This window comes from Canis aureus, chromosome 6, assembly GCF_053574225.1.
Source record: "Canis aureus isolate CA01 chromosome 6, VMU_Caureus_v.1.0, whole genome shotgun sequence".
In the NCBI taxonomy this organism is placed as follows: domain Eukaryota; kingdom Metazoa; phylum Chordata; class Mammalia; order Carnivora; family Canidae; genus Canis; species Canis aureus.
This window is the reverse complement of record NC_135616.1, coordinates 1,678,377-1,701,460: the sequence shown is the minus strand read 5'-3', so window position 1 is coordinate 1,701,460 and position 23,084 is coordinate 1,678,377. Positions and strand designations below refer to the sequence as shown.

At 46.3% G+C, this 23,084-nt stretch overlaps 1 protein-coding gene and 1 long non-coding RNA gene across 5 annotated transcripts in view; one reads left to right on the top strand and one right to left on the bottom strand.

The window, feature by feature from the left end:
- Positions 1 to 3,805: 3,805 nt before the first annotated feature.
- LOC144315381 (uncharacterized) lies at positions 3,806 to 11,516 on the bottom strand. The gene is made up of 3 exons (XR_013381071.1): positions 11,266 to 11,516; positions 8,032 to 8,106; positions 3,806 to 7,658 (listed from the first exon to the last, which is right to left on the bottom strand). It is a non-coding gene; the product is annotated as an uncharacterized LOC144315381 (long non-coding RNA).
- Positions 11,517 to 11,607: 91 nt separating this feature from the next.
- Positions 11,608 to 23,084, top strand: part of DYM (dymeclin) — a 341,383-nt gene continuing 329,906 nt past the window's right edge. Inside the window, exon 1 of one of the 4 annotated variants that reach the window (XM_077899788.1) lies at positions 11,608 to 11,870. The gene's annotated coding sequence lies outside the window, so the exon portion shown is untranslated. Of the gene's footprint in view, positions 11,871 to 11,951; positions 12,100 to 23,084 lie in introns of those variants that run through there. The other 3 variants (XM_077899791.1, XM_077899790.1, XM_077899789.1) reach the window with 3 other exon arrangements.

Below are 23,084 nucleotides of genomic sequence, written 5' to 3'. Positions count from 1 at the left end.
TGGTAAAAATGCAAGAGCAAGTTAAATGAACAGTTGATGTTCTACCCTTATTCCAGCTCCACAGGTGTAACCACTGTTGGTTTTTGTGTAGCTTTTTAAAAAAATTTTTTTAAAGATTCTATTTATTTATTCATGAGAGAGAGGCAGAGGGAGAAGCAGGCTGCATACAGGGAGCCCGACGTGGGACTCCAGGATCATGTCCTGGACCGAAGGTGGTGCTAAACTGCTGAGCCACTGGGTCTGCCCCAGCTTTTCTTTTTAGTAGGCTCCACACTGGGTGTGAGTTTGCGACCCTGAGGTTTAAGACCTGAGCTGAAATCAAGAATCCGGGATCCCTGGGTGGCGCAGCGGTTTAGCGCCTGCCTTTGGCCCAGGGCGCCATCCTGGAGACCCGGGATTGAATCCCACGTCGGGCTCCCGGTGCATGGAGCCTGCTTCTCCCTCTGCCTATGTCTCTGCCTCTCTCTCTCTCTCTCTCTCTGTGACTATCATAAATAAATAAAAATTTAAAAAACTAAAAAAAAAAAAAAAAAAAGTGAAATCAAGAATCTGACACTTGACCGACTGAGCCCCCCAGGCACCCCTCTAGCAACTTTCTTGTTTTTATTAAATACATTTTTCTTTTGTTTTTTTTAAGATTTTATTTATTCATGAGAGAGGCAGAGACAGGCAGAGGGAGAAGCAGGCTCCGTGCAGGGAGCCTGATGTGGGACTTGATCCCAAGACCCCAGGATCACAACCTGAGCCAAAGACAGCTGGACCACCCAGGTGCCTCTAAATACATCATTTAAAGAAAATCATAATATTGCAAGGATTATAATGTCCCTACTCCCTTAGTCTCCAAAGGCATCACTCATTTGGCTGGTGCTGTATCTTGTTCTATCTCTGTATTTCTAAATAGTACAGATACATTGCTGTTTTTGGAGTTGTCAGCTCTTACTTGCTGTCATGTTCAGATGTAGCTGTCCTACACTGTTTAAGTCCCTCTACCACACATCCTCCCAATAGGTTTTTGTACTGTTGGGTTGTCCTTAGTATCTCGTTCCGAGTGCACCAGGTGCCTTCCATTTGCCCCTCCAGATCTATTGCCTCTATCCTTCCTTGCTGCCCGAGAAACCTCCAGGAACTACACCCACAGACCTCCTCTGGCCTCTAGGTTCTGTTGGGTTTAGCCCGCGGGGATCTGTAGCAGGGGGAAGGGAAGGAAGGTGGGAGGTCAGGGTATATACTTCCCTTCGCCACGTCCCCTCAGGGCATCCTCAGTTCAATCAAGATCCTCAGCCAGACGTCCCTACACCTCAGGTTGGCTACCTGCACATGACCCTTCAGTTTCCCCTGACCTCCCTTTCACCTTGTCCGTTGGACCGATCAGGGTGACAGCCTCTCTTACTGTGGGCTCTACTTACCTCATCATCTCAAGGGTGCCATCCGCTTGCCAGGACACGGACAGCGTGGCCGGCCTGCAAGAGCTCCTTGCGGTGCAGCACGTGCGCACCTGGTCCCTGCCTTGTCTCCAGCTTCCGCGGTCCCTGCTCCGTGTCAACCTGGGCAAGAAACTGTAGGGAACCTGCAGGACCAGTGTGTGGTAGAGTAGTCACAAAATACACTACACACGGGGGGCCTGGGGGGCTCTGGGTGAAGCATCTGCCTTGGGCTCTGGTCAGGTCCCAGGGTCCTGGTATCCAGCCCCATGTTGGGTTCCCTGTTCGGCGGGGTGCCTGCTTCTCCCCCTCCCTCTGCTACTCGGGTACATCTAATCCAACATTCTCATGTCTGCTACGGTTAAGGCAGGTAGCGGAGATGCTGGCACAGGGCAAGAGTGGGGCATCCTGCAGGATTGCTATGTACAGATTGCAGAGGGCGCTGTTCACATGGACAGCAAGATCAGTGACGCCGCCCCTCCTCTGTATTGCACACCCACAGCCGTGGACAGAAGCCCTGCCCCTGACTTGGAATTCAGCAGGGGAGGCTTCATACTTCCGTGGCACGTTCCTACTGCGGCATAACAAATCACCACAAATTGAGTGGCTTCAAACAGCACAGATTCATCACCTCACGGTTTCTGCAGGGCCAGAAATAGATGTGGATATGGCTGGATTCTCTGCTCAGGGTTTCACCAGGCTCAAAACAGGATGTTAGCCATGTCTGCAGTTCTCATCGGGGCTTCCAGGTCCGTGGTTGTCAACAGAATCCGTTTTCTCGCTGTTAGTTTGTAGGACTGAGGTCCTGCTCTTCCCCCTGGTCAGCTGGGGTCGGCCCTTAGCTCCTGGAGGCTGCTCGCAGCCTTGCCCTGTGGCCCCAGAGATGGCTTACAGCAAGGGCGGCCACAGCACGCCTCTCTGACTTCTAATCTTTTTGGGATTAAATTAGACCTGCCCAAATCATCTGATTTAAGGTCAACTAATTTGGGATCTTAATTACATCTGCAAAATCCCTTCAATGTCAGTACCTAGGTGGGTATTTGGTATTTGGGAGAAAGTGCGTGTCGCTCAGGGGTCAGGAATCCAGGGCCACCGTCTTAGCAGTTGGCCTGCTACACTCGTCCCCTTCCCTGACTAATGACTAGTCCTTCAGTTACTTGGGGATCCATTTTGGATCTGGATACCATGGGCTCCACCGATCAGCGCCCCTGGACTTCACTGGTTTTAACCTCTGAAGAGTTTATGATCCTGAAATTTAAGGAGCTACTCAGCCTTTTCTGACTCCAAATTGGATCGCTAGAAATAATTTCAGATGGGGGCAGGGGAGAAGAAGAAAGGAATTAATAGTGTATTTCATAGAAGGGCCATAAATATATAGAAACACATGTGTCAGCGGGAAATGCAAATTAAAACTACAATGAGAAACCACCAGAATGGTTAAAATTAAAGATCAAGTGTTGGGAGGATAAACAGAAGGGGTTCCTACACGCTGCTGGTGGGAGCATAAATTGGTACAAGGACTCTTGGAAAGGAGCCGGCATTATCTGGGAAAGCTGAACATGCATATACACTTATTTCTAGAGTCCATATTCCTACAGTCTAGAGTCCAGAGAAAACTGTGTACCTGTGTATCAGTAGGCATACAAGAACATTCTTAAAATCACTGATTATGGCAATAGCCCAAACAAAACAAAACAACCCACAAAAGTCTATTTAAAATAGGAAGGAGGGACCCCTGGGTGGCGCAGCGGTTTAGCGCCTCCCTTTGGCTCAGGGCGCGATCCTGGAGACCCGGAATCGAATCCCACGTCAGGCTCCCGGTGCATGGAGCCTGCCTCTCTCTCTCTGTGTGTGTGTGTGACTATCACTAAAATAGGAAGGAAAGGGGACACCTGGGTGGCTCAGTGGTTGAGCATCTGCCTTTGGCTCAGGGCATGACCCTGGGGTCCTGGGATCGAGTCCCACATCGGGCTCACCGCAGGGAATCTGCTTCTCCCTCTGCCTGTGTCTCTGCCTCTCTTTGTGTCTCTCATGATTAAATAAAATATATTTTTTTAATTTTATGTTAAAGATTATATCAATGTATTATTTGTAGAATAACATTAAATATAGGAAAGATGCACTAATAAGTGAAGAGTTTTGGAGAGCTGATCCATACTGCTGCTGTTGTTTTTTTTTAATTTTTTTTTTAATTTTTATTTATTTATGATAGTCAGAGAGAGAGAGAGGCAGAGACACAGGCAGAGGGAGAAGCAGGCTCCATGCACCGGGAGCCTGATGTGGGATTCGATCCCGGGTCTCCAGGATCGCGCCCTGGGCCAAAGGCAGGCGCCAAACCGCTGCGCCACCCAGGGATCCCTGTTGTTTTTTTTTTAATTGTGGAACGTGTGATACATAAAAAGAAATACATAACTGACACTTTTTTTTTTTTTAAGATTTTATTCCATATTGATAGTGTTTGCTAGAGGACTGTGTGCCATTTGGGGTCCATTGCCACCTGTTTGAGGCGGTGGAACCTGTGATGTGTTGCCTCCTGTGACAGTGTGATTTAAAATTAATATATGTGCAGTCTTCAAGTTCTGGCCCAGAGCTCCTAAAACTCTTGGAATTTCCTACGTGAACAGAGTGACAAAGGGGTCTTTTAATATGTTAATGAGTAATTTGAACCACACCGTAGGATGTGGGCTGGTTGCTGGGAGACCCTACCAACTCCACGGGAGTCCCAGAAGGGGAGGAGGGTGGAGTCAATCGCTAAAGACCAATGATTCCATCAATCCTGGCTATTTAATGAAACTCCATAAAAACCCCAAAAGACAGGGTTCACAGAGCTTTTGGATGGTGAACGTATGTGTGTGGAGGTGTGGAATATGACGCTCGTAGAGATCATGGGAGCTCCTCTCCCTTTCCCTATAGCTGGTCCTATGCATCTCTTCCATCTGGATGTTCCTGTATCCTTTTATAATAAACCAGCGATCACTTTACTAGTGAGTAAAACATTTCTCTGCGTTCTCTGAGCCACTCTAACAACTTAGACCCAAGGGGAGGTCATGGGAACATTGGCTTTATGGCCAGTCAGAAGCACAACCTAGACTTGGGATTGGCATCTGAAGGAGGATTGTGAGGGAGTCCTGTGGGACTGAGCCCTTGACCTGTGAGAACTGATGCTCTCTCCAGGTAGGTAGCATCAGATGGAGTTGAATTATAGGATGCCGGGCCAGTGCTGGAGAATTGCTTGGTGCTATGGGGAAACCTCCCACCCCAACCCTGGAAATTGGTACTAGAATCCTTTTAGCCCCATTTAAATACCACAACCTCTGGGAAGCCTTTCCGTCCCTTCCTTTCAGAGGGTCTCTTGTCCTTGTGCTCTGCAAGCTCCATACAGGGCTTCTCCTTCAGGGAACCTTGTGCCACAATGGATAGCTGGGCACCTGCTGAGTCTTGCACAGGATGGTGAGCTCCTTGCAGGTAGCCACCTCCCAGAAGACCCTGGGGAAGACATTTTCTAAATGTTGTGGAACTAAACAAGAAAAAACTAAGCACGGTTAGAAATTGCCATATGCTACACCAGCAAATTAACTTAGATTTCTCCTCCTGGTCTTTTTTCTTTTTTTAAGATTTTTTATTTATTCATGAGAGACACAGAGACACAGGCAGAGGGAGAAGCAGGTTCCATGCAGGGAACCTGACACAGGACTCGATCCTGGGTCCCTAGGATCACACCCTGGGCTGAAGGCAGTGCTAATCCGCTGAGCCACCTGGGGCCCCTCTACCCCTGGTCTTTAGTAGCACATGAAAGGGTCAAACAGTTTACCTGGTGACCCGTGGAGGGCTGGGAGGTTTGGGTCCCTGCTCTCCTGTGCTCTTCCTCTAGATTCCCCCACCCGCATTCTGCACCCCACGGCAGGATAGCGCAGGTGAGGCCCCAAGTCCAGGCTCCTGCTGCTGGCTTCTGGGGGGCTTTGCCTGGTGAGGCCGGCAGCCGCATCATGGTCCAACCACATCCTTCCACAAACAGAGCTGTGCCCGTATTAAAGCGTTTGACCTGATTTGGTTCATTGGCACCGATATGTCTATGTCCTCTGAGACCAGGTACATTTCTCCACATCTTTTTTGTATCGTTTGTACCCAGTGTTACGGAACAAATTGTGTCATGCACCCCTGCACACACTGCACACACACACACACACACACACACACAAACTTTCTGTGTTGAAGTCCTGACTCCCGGCACCTCCCGGCACCTCCGAACCTCACCCTATTTGCAGGGAGGAGCACTGCAGGTGAGATTAGTTGAAATGAGGTCATAAGGATGGATCCTAATCCCACATGACTGGCACTCTTACCAAAAGGAAATCTGGCCCCAGAGACATGCGAGAAGGCAGGGATTGGTGACCCCTCTACCAGCCACGGAGCTGCAAAGGTCGCGGGGTGAAGCCCTGGCTGCAGCCCGGAGGCCCCGGACAGCTTCTCCGTTGCAGCCTCTGGGACAACCAACCTTACCGACCCCTTGATTTCGGGCTTCCGGCCTCCAGAGCTGTGAGACCACGCACGTGTGTTTAAATCGCTCAGCTTGTGGGGCTTTGTCACAGCAGCCCTGACGAGCACGCGCGGGAGCCGCAGTCCATTTTGCTTGGCAGGAGCAAGCGACTGCGAGGAGGTCGGTGTGAACCTCCCGCTCCGCCGGGCGCCGAGGGAGCCCTGAGGCGGCCTCTCCTGGGGTAAGCCTGGGCTCGGCGGCCCGACGGCTGCCTTTGGGCTCCAGGTGCCACTTGCTAGTCTCGTGACGTCGGGAAGCCTATTTAGCTTTGGACTGGAACATGGGGACGAGCACACACCTACCTTGGAGGGCGTGTGACCAGCAGGTCAGCACAGTCCACACTTCCCAACCGCGCCTGGCCCTGGCTGTTTTCTGGACGAATTCATGAACTAATATTAGTTTGTGACTCATGCCGATTTGTCCCCAGCAGGACAAAGACGGTGACACTTGCAGAGTGGGCTTCTCCTCCTCTAGCTGTTTGTGCGGCCACCAGGCTGGCCCGGGCCCCTGTCCCCAGGCTCCGCCTCGGAGCTCAGGACATGGGGAGACACGAGGAGACGCGGGACGGCAGGTGGGGGTCGCAGGGATTGGAGGTTCGCTGCGGCCTCTCGGTGGCCACGCCACGCCGTGGAGCCGGCTGTGGCCACGCCTGATGACCCCCAACAGCCCCCGTGAGCCCACAGGGCGCTCCCCTCTGTCACCAGCTTACTGGCTGCACGTCCCTGGCACTTGGCTCCTCATCTGTCCAGGGGAGGGACTTGGTCTGGTTGCCGACGTGCCCTCCCCGCCGTGATCCCCACGACCTGCCGGTGGGACCCAGCCTGAACACAAGTGGGGACGAGACTCTTCACGGCTCTTGCAGGCAGACCATTTCGCTTTCACTTGACTATTGTCAAGAGTTTCCCAGGTCGCCGGGGTTCTCAGCACCCCTTTCTCACAGGGCTGTTTGGAGACTCAACTAAGAGCGCGGCGCATGGCTCGTCGCGAGCAGCCCACGATGCGGATCGTCATTTGTCAGCACTGACCTCCTCGTCAGTGAGTTCTCATACGGAGCTGAACCTTGTGGCCTATAGCTTCAAACCTTCAGTCCTAGTCTGCTTCTCTGGGGTGACAAGTCAGGCTGGTCATGCCTCCTGACCACGGTTCCTTATCGCAAGTCTTGGGCCAGTTGCTCGTGCTCAGCTCAGTCGGCCGTTCATCTGACAGGGCTTCCAGACCTCTCGCCAAGCTGACTGCCCTGCCCGGATGATCCCACCCTGGTTAACCTATATCCCTCATCGGAGGACTGCCCGGGGACCGGCAGTGACAGTGTGTGACTTGACTACCTCTAGACTATGCAGGTGAAATAACATTTATTAAAGAAAGGCATGTGGGGCACCTGGGGGGCTCAGTCATTTAAGCGTCCAGCTCCATTTCAGCTCAGGTCATGATCTCAGAGACGTGAGACCAAGCCCCATGCTTAGTGTGGAATCTACTTGGGATTCTCTCTCCTTCTCCTTCCTCCCCTCCCTCTGCTTGCACGCTCTCTCTCCCTCTCCCTCTGAAATAAAATCTTCAAAAAAAAGGCATGCTGCATGCATCACTGAATTCTCATAGCAACTGTGAGATGTGAGTGGGGTATTACTGTCTCTTCTTTGTAGAGAAGAAAGCTGGGCTCAGAGAAGTCAGGTGGCTGTCCCGGACTGTGTCTTTGTGTTCCCCTAGAAGACATGTACGTAAACTCAACTTACATCAGGTGACAGTAGCAGGGGGGCCTTTTGGAGGTAATTAGGTTTAGATTGTGTCATAAGGGTGGAGACTCTATGATGAGATAAATATATTTTTTAAAGATTTTATTTGAGAGAGAGAGAGAACATGAGTAGGAGGACGGGCAGAAGGAGAGGGAGAAGCAGACCCCCCACTGAGTATGGAGCCCAAAGCAGGGCTCCATCCCAGGACCCGAGATCATGACCTGAGCCGAAGGCAGACCCTTACCCGACTGAACCCCCCAGGTGCCCCGAGATAGGTGCTTTTATGAGAAGCAACTGGAGCTCTCTTTCTCCTCGTGTGAGGATACAATGAAAAGATGCTTACCTGTAAGCCAGGAGGAGGGCCCTCACCCAGCCATGGCTCTGCCAACGCCTAATCTGGGGCTTCCCGCCGCCAAAACTGTGAGAAACACATGTCTGTTGTTTAAGCTCCCCACTCAACAGTATTCTGTTAGAGCGGCCTCAACTGGTCAAGACGGTCGCTTTCCAAAGTCATTCAGCTCATAAATTATGGAACCAGAATGTAAACAGAGATCTGACTCCAAAATCTGCTCTTCTTTCTCAGGCATTGAAAATCTGAGCATTGTTCTTGGAACAGGTTTGAAACAATAATCTCTAGGTAGTCTTGGTCCTGCTTGGGGAGTGGCCTTCTGTTAGGCATTGCCCTTTTTTTTTTTTTTTTTTTGCTTTCTCTTTATTTATTCATGAGAGACACAGAGAGAGGCAGCGACACAGGCAGAGGGAAAAGCAGGCTTTCGGGGAGCCCGATGTGGGACTCCATCCGGGGACCCGGAGGTCACACCGTGAGCCCAAGGCAGATGCTCAACCACTGAGTCACCCAGGTGCCCCTAGACCTTAAACTTCTTGAGGTCAGGTTCAGGTCTGAAGCACAGTGCACCCAGAGTCACTAAGTAAATATGTGTTGAATGATTGAGCCAAATGAACATCCTCAGTCAGAAACACCAGTCTTCATTTTAAGTATCTCTCTGGGGGACACCTGGGTGGCTCAGTGGTTGAGTGTCTGCCTTTGGCCCAGGGGGTGATCCCTGGCTTCTGGGATGGTGTCCCGCATCGGGCTCCCTGCATGGAGCCTGCTTCTCCCTCTGCCTGTGTCTCTGCCTCTGTGTGTCCCTCATGAAGAAATTAAAAAAAAAAAAAAAATCTTAAAAAAAAAAAGGTATCTCTCTGGAAAGTCCCTGAGTAACAAGGGGCATGCAGAGGTAATGCAGGACTGCAATTTCAGACACCATAATCTTTCCAGTGCTTCACTTTTTATATTTCCCTGCCTGACTGGCTTTCCTGGGTAACAACATATTTCTAGATATAGTTGATTTTCATAATGGTCTAACCAAAATGTGCTGGGAATGTATAAGTCTGCTGCTGCAAAATATAAAAATTGAATGCCTTCTAAAGTGAAGTATCATTTTTTTTGTATGTTTTCTGTTTTATAGTTACTTTCTAAGTAGGGCAAATATTGCTACAGTCAGATTGAAAATGTGTTGGGAAGACAGGCAGCCATTTGGAGATTTTCTATCTTAATTAAACTATATTTTTGAATGTATTCATTTTTCTCTTCCTGCCGTAATAAGTCACCACAGATTTAAGGCTTAAAACAACACAAATTTATGATCTCATAGTTCTGTAGGTCACAAGTCTGATGCAATTCTCACTGCATTAAAACCAAGGTGTCGGCAAGACTGGGTTCCCTTCTGGAGGCTCTGGGGGATAATATTTCCTTTTCTCTTCCAGCTGCGAGAGGCCACTGAATACATTCCCAGTCTCTTGCCATCCTCAAAGCCAGCAATGTCTGGTCCTCACATTGTGTCGCATGATCTTGCAGAGCCATATTTATTTATTTTAGAGAGAGTGAGAGACAGTGCATGGTGGGGGAGGGACAGATGGAGAGGGAGAGACAGATTCTCCAGCAGATTTCCTGCTGAGCACGGAGCCTGATGCAATCGCAAGCCATACTTATGGCTGCTTTGTCTTCCCCTCGCTTTTCACTTTCATGATTACATTGGGCCCACTCTGATAATCCTGGATAGTGTCCTCACCTGGAAGTCATCTGATTAACAACCTAATGCTGTCTGCACCCCTTTGCATGTAACCTAACATATTCATAGGTTGTGGGCATTAGGATGTGGGTATCTTCAGATCGTTGTTCTACCTGCCACATGAAATAATTTCAGATTCACAGAAGAGCTGCAAAGTACAGACAGTTCCTGTATATCCTTCACCCAGTTTCTTTTAATGTTAATATCTTATGTTACCATAACACCTTGTCAAAACTAGGGAATTAACGTTGGTACAATACCCTTAACTAAACTCCAGACTTCATTTGAATTTCACAACTTTTGCCTTGTTGGGTTCTAGGAACCAACCAGGATGCCCTGTTGCATTTAATGGGAGGGTTTTCACTACTTTCCTGCTCCTGTTTCTGTACCAACCAGACACTGATGTAAGCAGGTCAAAGTTCATCATGACAGTGGTTCTGGCAGTGTTGAGAGTGGGTGACCAAAGTTAAGACTTAGCACATTACATGTACAATAAATAGTTTGTGAAGGATTGCGACTCCAACTCATGCTTCATATATTGGGAAAACCATTCCTAAACTAACACTCTGATTTATGATGTTTGCCTAGCAGCATCATGACATTTATCGAGGAATATTAGTAAGACTCTTTTTATTACAAGCCATCCAAAAAATATAAGAAAGGGGAGGACATTAAATTTTAATAACTGGTTCACCTCGAAGTAGAATGAGTTGTTTCTTGGTCTGTAAAGTTCGTTCCGAAGAGAGGCTCACATTTATTTCATCATTTTGGGGTTAGGTAGAGGGTGTAATTTTTGGTGCGGGCAAAAGTATAAAGTACTTTGAATTTGGTTTTGGTGCCTCTGTTTTTCCTGAAATTTATTTATTTTTATTATTTTATTCTTTAAAGTTTTTTTTTTTTTTTTTAAAGATTTTATTTATTCGTGAGAGACACAGAGAGAGAAAGAGGCAGAGACACAGGCAGAGGGAGAAGCAGGCCCCATGCAGGGAGCCCTATGTGGGACTTGATCCCAGGTCCCCAGGGTCATGCCCTGGGCTGAAGGCGGTGCTAAACCGCTGAGCCACCCGGGCTGCCCTATTTTTTAAAGTTTTAATTTGGGAGCCAGTGAGTGTGTGTGAGAGAGAGAATGAGGGCGCAGAAGCAGGGGGAGGGGCAGAGGAAGGAGGCAGGAACAGACTCCTGGCCGAGCTGGGGAGCCAGAAGGCCGCCTGGATCCAAGGAGGCTGGGGTCACGATGGGAGCTGAAGGCAGATGTGTAACCGGACTGAACCACCCAGGTACCCCTCTTTTGCTAAAATTCTAAACTAAATATCATAAAACTACATATGATATTATGCGACTCATATTAATTGCAGAAAAAAATATGAAATGTGTGAATTTAGTCACAGATGATCTCATTTCCCGAAGTCACTAATTGTTAATAATCTTTCGGCCTTTTTCTCCCTGTGCGTGTACACACCTAGGAAACATAAACATTATTCGCAAAAATTGCATATTATACATACTGTTTCCGCTGGATGGATCATGAACATGTATCCCTAGTATTCTTCTCAACGGCTGCATCATAATGCCCGCCTGTTCTTAGCGAGGCTCCCAGGTACCTTGTGTTTTAGTATGTTTTCATGAAATAATCCTGCAGGCTCAGGGGATTCAGTGGCAACAGATGCTCGAAGTGTATCGAAGATCTGCTTAGTACTTTTCAGAGGCCACGTGGCCTCGCGGTTGCCCCGGACGCGACCCGAGGGTGGGGAGACGCCTAACGTCCGAAGGACTACATTTCCCAGAAGGCCGCGCGCCGCGCGCCGCGCGCCACGTGACCGCGGTGGGGCGCGCGCCCGGCCGTTCGGTCTCCAGCCGCGGTCCCGGCCGCTTTCCTCCCTTCTCCCCGCCTCCCGGCCTCCGCACGGACGCTGCCGGGGCGGGAGCCGAGCCGGAGCCGGAGCCGGAGCCGGAGCCGCAGCCGCAGCCGCGGAGACGTGGAAACATGGAGGCCTGAGCGGGCGTGCGCCACCCGGATTGCGGCGGCGGCGGCGACGGCGGCTTCTTCCGATCCCGCCCCCCGCTCGCGCGTCGGTGGAGCTGGAAGCGGATCTGCCCGCGGCTGAGACAGGTGGGCTGTGGCGCCGCCGCCCGCCGAGCGGCCCTGGGAGCCCCGCGCGGCCCCCAGCCCCGGCCCGAGCCGGTTTGCGGACACGCTCCCCCTCCCGCCGCCGGGACCGGGGGAGACGGGCCGGGCCACCCCGGAGGGGCCGTGCCTGGGCCCCGAGAGCTGCCCCCGGGGCGCAGCGGCCTCCGTCCAGCCCAGCGTTAGGAGTTGGGGGGACCCCGAGGAGCCGTAGGTAGGTGCGCCGCGAGGGGGGCCGTGTTGGCCCGACACAGGGGCGTGTCATGGGCAGCGTGAGCCACAGGGTCGGCCTTGCTGACATAGACGTCGTTCCGGAGAAGTAATTCACATCCCATGAAATTCACCGTTTAGAAGTTCCGTTAAAGTACAACTCGGTGGTTTTTGTGTTTTGTTTTTTTTTTTTTGGGGGGGGGAGCATATTCACAGGCTGGTGCAACTATTCGAATGCCGGGACATTTGCATCACCCCAAAAAGAAACTCCCCTTACGCTCTGTATTTCCCCCTTTCCCGCTCCCTGACATCCAGCAATTGTGTTTTAACCGAAAGGGTGGGAAGTTAGCCCAGGTGGTTTGTGAGCTGGCGGCAGCAGTGGCGGTGATAAAGCTGATAGCAGAAAGTCCAGGGCTGGGGTACTGGAGGGATGGGTGGCTGCGATAGGGCAGGCCCTGGGGTACGCACAATGTGCACCAGGCGTGCAGACGGAGTGGGACCCCTGGAAGGAGAAAGGGGAGGCTGCGGGCAGAGGTGTGTGCAGAAGCTGTCGGGGAGGCCGTGGAGGGGAGTGTGATCCTACAGAGGAGCCCAGGCCTTTGGTCTGATGGGCTGAGGGTGCAAGAAAGGAGCTGGAGATGGAAGGGAAGGGATCTATAGGAAAAGGTGGATGGTTTCTGCTGATCACGAAATTTGTAAATATATAGGTATCTAGAATTATTTTTCCGCTTTGTAATTTTTTATCTTCCATGATTCTCTTGGCAGCTCAGAGTGGCCAAGTATAAATATTCTCACTCTGCAGATGAAGAACGGGGCTCTTAGAGGTTAAGTGATTTACTGAAACTCTTTTAAGGTTTTAAATAGGGTAAAAATAAGTTGGGGATTGACGAGGAATTGATTAGACTATAGATTGCAAGTGGTTTGAACGGAAGAGAATTTGGAGGGGGGGTGTTATGTCACAGGAAGGAGATTCAACTGTTAAATATATTGAGTCCGTGTTATTATGATGGAGTCCAAGGACTTTGTTTACATGACTTTTATTACTTTTTTATTTTTAAAGATTTTATTTATTTACTCAGGAGAGAGGCAGAGGGAGAAGCAGGCTCCATGCAGGGAGCCCGATGCGGGACTCGATCCTGGGACTCCAGGATCACGCCCTGGGCCCAAGGCAGGCGCTAAACCGCTGAGCCACCCAGGGATCCCTGTTTTTGTAGCTTTTAAGTACGGAAAAGTTTAGACATTGAAATAATTTAATATAGCCCCATGCACTCGTTACCCAGCCTTAGCAGTTAATAACTCAGGCTAATTTACTTTGATCTATACTCCAATCCATGCCTATCCCACTCCCAACTATTTTAAAGCAAATCATAGGCCATTTCATTTGTAAATATTTGAGTGTATATCTGTAGAAGGTTGAGTCACTCTCTTTTTCATATGCCTACGTTACCATTATCACATCTAAAAAAATTAATAGTAAGCTCTTAGTATTAGAAGGACTTATTTTTTTAAATGTGGCATCCATTTGATACAAAAGAATTACACAGTGCAAATGCTTTGATGATTGACTCTCTAAAAAAAGCATGGAATAATTGTTTCCTGATTTTTTCCAGTTGCTCCTGTTACCCTGTTTCATTTCCTCGGTTGCTGGTTCATCCTTCTATAGAAAGTTCAAAGAACTGTCACTTTGGCTGGCATTTTAATTGATGGAGTTTTCATGAGAGCAGGAGAAAAACAAGTGAAATACAATGCAAGCAAATTTTTAAAAAGTGAAATAGACATGCAGAAATAATTTATGTCTCATTGCTCTAAATATTTGAGCAATTTGATTACATTTTTGTATATACTTTCACATGTTGTTAGTTGTTTACTGTGTATTAGTTTTCTTTTTTTTTTTTTTAAGGATTTTATTTTAGAGAGGGAGAGCAGGAGGTGGGGGGAGGAACAGAAGAGGAGGGAGAGGGACAAGCTGACTTTGCACTGAGCGCAGAGTCCAAAGCGGGGCTCAAACCCAGGACCCTGAAATCATGAGCTGAAACCAAGAATCCGACACATCACCAACTGAACCACCTGGGCACCTCACGTGTATTAGTTTTCTATGACTCCTGTAACAAGTTACCACAAATTTAGTGTCTTAAAACAACACAAATTATTTTAAAGTTCTGTATTTTAGAAGTCCAAAATAGGTCTTACCAGGCTGAAATCAGTGTGTCAGCAAGGCTGTGTTCTTTTCTGGAGGTTTCTAGGGGTGAACCTGTTTCCTTATCTCTTCCAGCTTTTAGAGGCCACCCCTATTCCTTGGCTTGCAGCTCTGTTGCTCCATCTTCGAGGTCAGCAATATTGTATCTTTCCATGCTGTATAGGTCTCCGATCACACCTGGGAAAGGTTAAGGACCTGTATGATTAGATCAGGCCCAGCTGGATAACTCAGGCGAATCTCCCCCTCCAGAGTCCTTAGCTTAATTATAGCTGCAGAGCCCCCTCTGCCAGGTGACAAGCACAAATTCCATAGATGAGGATATGGTTATCTTTGGGGGCTATTATTCTCCTGCCTTAGTGTGTTTTGGGACATTTTGCTGAGACTAGGTGAGGTGACTACCTTTGATGTTACAAATTCAACATGTCATCTTAAATGGGAATGGTTAATGACAGAGAGGACCACTCCATTTTCCTTTTTAACAAGCATATCGGAAGTACCTGTGTGCTTGCAGCATAGTTTTTAGTAAAATAAGACCTTTAAAAGTGATTAAGCATAAAAGCATTGCGGCAACATGTAAAGTCTTTCTGTATTTCATTTTGGTCTCTTTGTTTTCATGTTTTTAAAGTATTGTCTACTTGTAATCAGTGTATATAATGCTCAGCGGCTACTCTTGAAGTCATAGGATAGTCTGGGCAGTGATGGTTCCTGTCCCCCAAGTGAGAAGGCTCTCTGTCCCAGTGGGTGATTGAGGCGCCCCCAATTCAACAGGAAGACTCTTTTAAAAATTTTTTTTGGAGGGCACCTGGGTGGCTCAGTGGCAGGTTGTGATCCTGGGGTCCTGGGATCGGGTCTCACATCAGGCTCCCTGCAGGGAGCCTGCTTCTCCTCTGCCTGTATCTCTGCCTCTCTCATGAATAAATAAATTAATTTAAAATAAGAAAAATAATTTTTTTTTTTTTTTTTTTTGGAGAGAGGGAGTTGGAGGGGAGGGGCAGTGGGACGGGGGGGGGGGGGGGGGAAGAGAGAGAAAATCTCATGCAGTCGGCACCCCCAGTGGGGAGCCTGACTTGGAGCTCAATCTCATGACTCTGAGATCACGACCTGAACAAAATCAAGAGTTGGATGCACTTAACCGACTGAACCCCCAGGCATCCCAGGAAAACTCTTAAAGTGGAAAAATGTGCAGGAAGAATGAACTGACAGACTTGGGCTTGAGGCCCCTTCTCAACTTTTCTTTCTGTGACCTGGATGGTTGGAAAGGGTTGTGAGTCTGAACAGGTGAGGCTGTGGCTGCTCTTCCTTTCCCGGGACCAGGAGAAGACGGAGTCTGGGAGATAGAACGTTAGAAGGCCTCTAGTTTGGTACCCTGCTTCCCAAGGGGGTTCCGCATTCCACCTTAGCTCTCAAGTTCTTGACTGTGTCCTGGTCTGAAGGTCCTGGCTCTGATGGTGCTGTGCTTCAGTGGAGGGCTTCTCAGTTAAGCATAAGGGGAGGTGAACACACTCTCTGGTCCCACCTTTCAGCTTGTTTCCCCTCGGAAGGTTCTTAGTGGAGCTAATGCTCTGAATTTCTACTTAAAAAGTGCATGTACACAGTGTGTAAATTATCTACCTGTTACTTATTTCTTGTCAAAATAAACTAGTAGGGTTGAATTTTTTTTTTTTTTAATTTTTTTTTTTTAATTTTTATTTATTTATGATAGTCACAGAGAGAGAGAGAGAGAGAGAGGCAGAGACACAGGCAGAGGGAGAAGCAGGCTCCATGCACCAGGAGCCCGATGTGGGATTCGATCCCGGATCTCCAGGATCGCGCCCTGGGCCAAAGGCAGGCGCCAAACCGCTGCGCCACCCAGGGATCCCCAACTAGTAGGGTTGAGAACAACTTTACAAATAGGTCTTATTTACTAAAAGTCTTTTTTTCATTCCTTTAAGGAAGTTTGGTTGGTACTTTTTGATCTTCTTTAATTTTTATCACATTCTTTAAATATGCAGGCACCAGGCTGGGGTTGCGGGTCAGGGTACGGCCAGGTGTATGGACAAAATAGGTAAAGTGGTCAAAAGGTACAGACTTTTAGTTATAAGTCACCATGGTGTAATGTGCCACATGGTGATTATAGTTAGTAATTATTGTATATTTGAAAGTTGCTAACAGTAGATCTTTTAAGTTCTCATAAGAAAAAAATTGTAATTATGTATGAGGATGGATGTTAACTAGCCTTTTTTTTTTTTTTTTTTTTTTTTTTTTTTTTTTAGAATTTATTTGAGAGAGTGAGGGAGTGTGCACTAGTAGGGGGAGGGACAGAGGGAGAAACAGACTCCTCACTGAGGAGGGAGCCCTGTGTGGGACTCGATCCCAGGACTCCAGGATCATCATCTAAGCTGAAGGAAGATGCTTGGATGGTAACTAGACTTAATTGCGGGGATCAGTTTGCAATATACACATAAGGACTGTTATGTCCTACACCAGAAACTAACAATGCTACATGTTGGTTATATCTCAACTTAAAAATAATGCAGGGTCATCTGGGTGGCTCAGTTAGTTGAGCACCTGGCTCTTGGTTTGGCTTAGGCCATGATTTCAGGGTTGTGAGATTGAACCCCACGTCAAGCTCTGGGCTCAGTGTGCGGTCTGCTTGGGATTCTTTCCCTCTTCTCTCCCTCTGCCCCTCCCCCAGTTGGCATGCACTGCATTCTCTCTAAAATAATGAAAAATAAAATAAAATAAAAATGCAGACACTAAAAGTGGCTGTTAATTCTCTAGTAAGGACACTGGAAGAATGAAACAATATAGATTTTGTATGTCCTGTGACTGATAGTTTCTTTTTTAGGTTGAGTCACTGAATCTTAATTCCTTCAGGATATTTCTTGTAGCTCTTCACCCTAGAACACTTTTTTGTTGTTATTGTTGAAGATTTATTCATTTATTTTAGAGAGCATGTGAGTGAGAGCAGAGGGAGGGGCAAAGGGGGAGAGAGAATCTAAAGCAGACTCCCTGCTAAGTATGGAGTCTGACTCAGGGGCTCCATATCATGACCCTGAGATCATGTCCTGAGCTGATACCAAGAGTCGGATACTGAACTGACTGAGCCACCGGGGTGCCCCACCTTAAAATATTTTTAAATCCTCCTGCATCAGTTAAGATTAGGTTCTGCTGTGGCTAACAGACCTGATTGAATAATAGCTTAAACCTGTTTGTTCTCGTGTAAAAGTCCAGAGGCAGATGCTTCAGAGCTGGCATGGTGGCTGCATTGCCATTAGGGACCTGGTTTCTTACTCTGCCCTCCCTAGGGTGTGGTCCTTGATTTTCTTTTCTTTTCTTTTCTTTTCTTTTCTTTTCTTTTTCCTTTTTCCTTTTTTCCTTTTTTCCTTTTTTCCTTTTTTCCTTTTTTCCTTTTTTCCTTTTTTCCTTTTTTCCTTTTTTCCTTTTTTCCTTTTTTCCTTTTTTCCTTTTTTCCTTTTTTCCTTTTTTCCTTTTTCCTTTTTCCTTTTTCCAGATTTTATTTATTTATTCATGAGAGAGAGAGAGAGGCAGAGACACAAGCGGGCTCCATGCAGGGAGCTCGACGTGGGACTCCAGGTCTCCAGGATCATGCCCTGGGCCAAAGGCGGTGCTAAACCGCTGAGCCACCCGGGCTGCCCTGGTCCTTGATTTCTGGGTCCCGTTGGTGATGCATGACATACAGTCAGGTAAATGGTCTGGCTCCCGCGAGAGTGTTCTGGACTGGACATAGATACTTTGAAATCATTAGCATATAGGGGAAGATTGCACGGATCTGCAAACCTCAGGGCTGTGTGTGATCTGTGGTTGCAGTGGGTGGATAGAAGCCCGTTAGTAAGTCCATCAGCTTGCTTTCTGGCCTTTTTTGCTTCCACTCTGATTGCCTCCCTACTCCAGCCATGTCGAGCTTCTTTCAGTTCCTTGAATGGGCCCTTACCTGTTTTTGTCTTCACTCTAGGCCTTTATACATGGTGTTCTCTTTGCTTGGATAATTTTCTGAACCCCACAACCAAGTAGGCCAATCCTTTGTATCCTTTAGGTCTTAGATTTTGTGGTATGACTTCTGGAAAGCTTTCACTGAGTCTTAAATAGTTGCTGTACTATAGTTTCATGTTGATTTATCTGTGTCTCCTACTCGACTGTAAATTCCATTCACAGTTGCTGTCTTGGCACTTAGCATCATGCTGGCCACATACTGGGCACTCAGGAAGTAATGACGGACCCCCTGTGCTTACATAACTGTAATGTGATGGAGCTTGGGTATTGCCAGTTTGTGTTTTCACCAATGCACTATCTTTGGTATGGGCACATTGAGTTGTTTATATGAGTCAGTGATTGTGATAGTGAGTAGTGAAGCACATTCTATGAGTTAATTTTTCTACTTAAAGTAATGCTTGTGTTTTAGAAAAGATAAATGATATTAGAGGGTATATTATAACAAACGAGCCTTCCTTATCCTGTGTAGTGTGGTTCCCAGAGACAACTACCCCAACCATGTTTATGAATAATATGGCTAAATGGCTATTTTTTGATTTATCAATGTGGATGACACCTTTTGCCTCCTTGTGGTAAGTGAGGTGCTCTTCCTCCTCCTCCCCTCTCCCAGTCCTTCTAGTTGAGATGCATGAGAATTCTTGGCTAATTTAGTGTCCACTGTTTATATTGCTAGGAGTATATAAATATTTGCTCACTGCCGAGCTGGGTGATGTGCCTGGTTTCCCTGCTCCCTCCCCCATTTGCTTATTTTTTCATGAACATATTACTAATTTTTACAAAATGCTTTGAAAGGCCTGTGGGGATTGGGGCCCAGGAAACTGATGCAAGATGTTGCTGCGGCTACTGCTGTTGCTGTGGGCACTGAATTGTTTTGGTCCGTGCCCCAGAGGCTTCATGTCTTTGTTAGGGTGCATGTAAGATAGAATATCAGACACTCCACACCCAACTCCACAGTGTCTTGACTTAACACCTATCTGGTTTGGTCGTGTTTACTTACTGTTACTAATGTTTTAAGACCTATCTCAATGGGTCTTCTAAGTTTCTATTTCCTGTTTTCCATCTGTTTGTCTTGTTCTTTATAATGGGAATTTCTTTGACCTTATCCTCTCTCTGCCCAGTTTTCTAAACAACTTTTCATTTCAAGTATCTTTTCTTGCTCTTTGACCATTTCCTTTTTTATGGCCTCTTGTTCTTGGTTCATGGAAGCAACGTGGTGTAGTGGTTTCTGCACGCAGCCTGCCTCTCTGAAACCTGCCCTGCCACTTTCTAACTCCAGGGTCTTGAGCAAGTTACTTAATCTTTCTTTGCCTCAGTTTAATCTTCTAGGCCAAGAGTTGGCAGATATTTGTGTAAAGGGCCAGATTGTAAATATTTTAGGCTTTGTGGGCCAAGAGACAAAAAGAGGGATATTATACAGATACTTACGTAACAAGAGAGAAAAAATTTCCACAATATTTTACTGATGAAATTCAAAATACAATACAACATTTAATTGTGAAGCTTGCAAATTCCAAAGATAAGGAGAAGATCCTTAAAGCAGCAAGAGACAAGAAATCCCTGACTTTTATGGGGAGGAGTATTAGGGTAACAGCAGACCTCTCCACAGAGACCTGGCAGGCCAGAAAGGGCTGGCAGGATATATTCAGGGTCCTAAATGAAAAGAACATGCAACCAAGAATACTTTATCCAGCAAGGCTCTCATTCAAAATGGAAGGAGAGATAAAGAGCTTCCAAGACAGGCAGCAACTAAAAGAATATGTGACCTCCAAACCAGCTCTGCAAGAAATTTTAAGGGGGCCTCTTAAAATTCCCCTTTAAGAAGAAGTTCAGTGGAACAGTCCACAAAAACAAAGACTGAATAGATATCATGATGACACAAAATACAATACAACAATACGAATAATAGTTGAGGATAGGGTGGTTTTTTTTGGTTTTTTTTTTTTTTTTTTTTTGTAATAAAGGTTTGCTTATGAGGATGAAATCTCTTTTTGGAGGAGAGGGGATAACGTTTTATCTAACATGGCATCCTAACATTAAACCTCAGTCATCAAAATTGATTACAAATGTTCGTATTTAACATCGGTTTGTAATGAGATTTTGGTATTGTTTCTTTGGAAGTATCTGTTTACATGATACCTCCAGATACTGATGTTAGTCCATGAACATATGGTTTTGGTGGAGCACATTTATTGCTTGGAAAGCATCTATAGAATTCTGTTAGATTCTTTTCTTAATAATTACCTTTTTAGCAAATCCTCACATTGCCCACTAATCACTTCTGATTGAGGGTTAGGTAGAAGCTTCTGTTGCACAATTAAATGGTCTTTGAAAGGTGGGACTTGTATTGAGGTCTGAAAAATGCTGAAACTGTATTTTGGAAAATATATTTATCGCATATTTGTGTGCCATTGGAGATCTCACATCTCGTTTTAATTTTTCACAGCATTGCAAGTGTGTAAAGCACTGAATGATTCAGTGTCAGTTGTCCTTGAAATAACTACCTCCGTGTAGGTTTTGCATGGAAGTGCTGTTGGCCTTCTAATTTTAGATTGAATTCATTGGGAAATATTAGCAAATGCGCAGCAAAAATGAATTTTCAAAGCCTTTCAGTGTTCAATAATAGTGGCTGAGGAAGGTTCTTCTTCAGAAAAATTCCATTCTCACCTCTGAGCTAGAGCAATTTCCATAAAATTATACCCCAGCTAAGCCATGGTATCGGGTGGTAGGACACATCAGGATATTCGGCTTCTCTTTCTGATAGAATTTTCATGGAACTGATGGATGGTTAAGTTGATGAAAGTAATGAAGTCAACTGTTGTAACTGGATCAATAGCATGTGATGGATTCAGATCTTTTATGCAGCCTACCTGCTAATTGATCATGCAGTGAAAAATGAGCAGGTTTTAAACACCTTGCATTTTCACAAGGTTTGTAAATTTGTCCACCAAAGTTTCTTCTGCCTCACATATATTTTTACCATCATCAGTTATTATGCATCTAAGCAGGTTCCACTTTAGGTTGGACCAAATTAGTATTTTCTCTACTTTTTTGGGAAAATATTCATAGCCATAATTATTCCATACAGACCATTCTCTGAACAACTATTTTCACTGAAAGATATTTCTTTTTTCTAGACATATTTCTTCAGCTACTGTAATCAAACACTATTTAGTTTAACTCATGATTGATCAGTGACTTTTCTTGTGGGTTTAACACATGAGCTATTTGGAACCTTGCTTTGGTTGCAGTCTCATTTTTATTCTTTGCTTTTGGGAAGATACTCTGCTGTGTTGAAATGTGTTTTAAATTTACTAACTTCCTTGCTTGTTGCTCTCATGAACTGGGAGTGCTCTTATGTTGGGGCCCGTCAGGCTGTTGTGATGAGTGCTTAGTTGGTAGTGTCTTCCTATAGGGTATTCTGGTACAAGTACGATGCTGTTACATAATAGACATAACCCTGTGACATCAGATTTTAAAAAATGATCTACACTCTACTAAAAGTGTGACATCAAAGTCTGCTTCTCTTCTTGTTTCTGCATGATAGATATCCACTGGTAATAAGTGTCGCAATGTGCAAGACACTTGAAATGTTGACTTCTGTCTACGTCATTGAGATTTGTAGTGTGAGCAGCGGCATCAAAGGATGAGAGCATCACATCTGGTCTCTGTAGGAACTACTCAGGTGTGCTATTATATCAAAAGCAGCAAAGGCAATATATGAACAATTGAGCAGAGCTGTGTTCCATTAAAACTTTAATTATGAACACTGACATTTTAATTTCATGTGATTTCCACATGTTACAACACATTCTTTTTTTTTTTTTTCAATTGTTTAAAAATGTAAAAATAGATTTGGCCCCTTGCGTCAAATTATGATTTGCTAACCCATGATCTACACAATGAAAAGATATACTACCTCAGGTTGTGGTGAAGAATAGATGAATTAATATGTGTAAAGGATTGAATAGTGTCTGGGGAATAGTGGGTGCTAAATAAATGTTTGCATTTTTTATTGTTACTGCTTTATCTCTTTGAGGTTGTCTTAGTTTTTAATTTTTTCTAAGAATCCTCGGTGGTACGATTCCTTCCTTAAGTTTATTTTGGTGTCTTTAGTTTGTGTTGGAGGCTTTCCTCACAAGTCTATTCACTTTTGATTGTTCTCTTATACTTAAGATTGGAAGTGGTTTGTGTGAGTGGATTGTGTTGAGTGGTGGGCATTGCTGAGGGTGGTAGGACAGCTTTTGAAATGAGGGATCCCACGTGTCTGTTAACTTTTCCCCCTTCAGTTTCTCTTGAGAAGAGTCCTCCAGTCCCCTGCCTTGGAGGTGGGGAAGCCCACCATTGTGTGCCTTCAGCACGCGCACTTGAATTTCATTCTCCTGTTTTCATCCTCCTCCTCCTCAACACCCTCAGCCTGGGCTTTGGAGTCCAGAGTGTCTCCAGGCACAATTCTCCAGAGAGCACACACATGGTCTCCATGGGGTGCGAGGTTGGTGAGGGGACCACTTACTTTAGCCCTGCACTGTGTTCCTGTAGTCTTGGTGCTCTTCTCCAGCTCTTTGGTCTTCCGGGGGTTCCATGGGTTGCTTCTTGGTCGGGTCCCTTTTAGCAGGCCCTTAAACTGGGCTTCCTCAGCTCTGCTGATTCAGTTACCACCCCCCTGTCACCTTTCTATCTTCCACACCTCTTCTGATCTTTGTGAGCTTAATCTCTTTTTTTCTCATTACTCCCATTTCTAGAGTGGAATGCTCCAGGGTACTTAATATAGCACTTGGAACGTAGTAACCATTTAGAGAATG